This window comes from Procambarus clarkii, unplaced genomic scaffold, assembly GCF_040958095.1.
Source record: "Procambarus clarkii isolate CNS0578487 unplaced genomic scaffold, FALCON_Pclarkii_2.0 HiC_scaffold_129, whole genome shotgun sequence".
Lineage (NCBI taxonomy): Eukaryota > Metazoa > Arthropoda > Malacostraca > Decapoda > Cambaridae > Procambarus > Procambarus clarkii.
In genome coordinates, this window is record NW_027189162.1 from 499,333 (window position 1) to 499,574 (window position 242).

The window sequence follows — 242 nt, forward strand, 5'->3', positions numbered from 1 at the left end:
AGGTTAGGTTAGGTTAGGTAGCCGAAAAAGTTAGGTTAGGTTAGGTTAGGTAGGTTAGGTAGTCGAAAAACAATTAATTCATGAGAACTTTGCTTATTAGGCAAATTGGGCCTTGCATAGTAGGCTGAGAAGTGTGTTCTGGCTACTAGGTACGACATATATATACATATATATATATATATATATGTCGTACCTAATAGCCAGAACGCACTTCTCAGCCTACTATTCAAGGCCCGATTTGC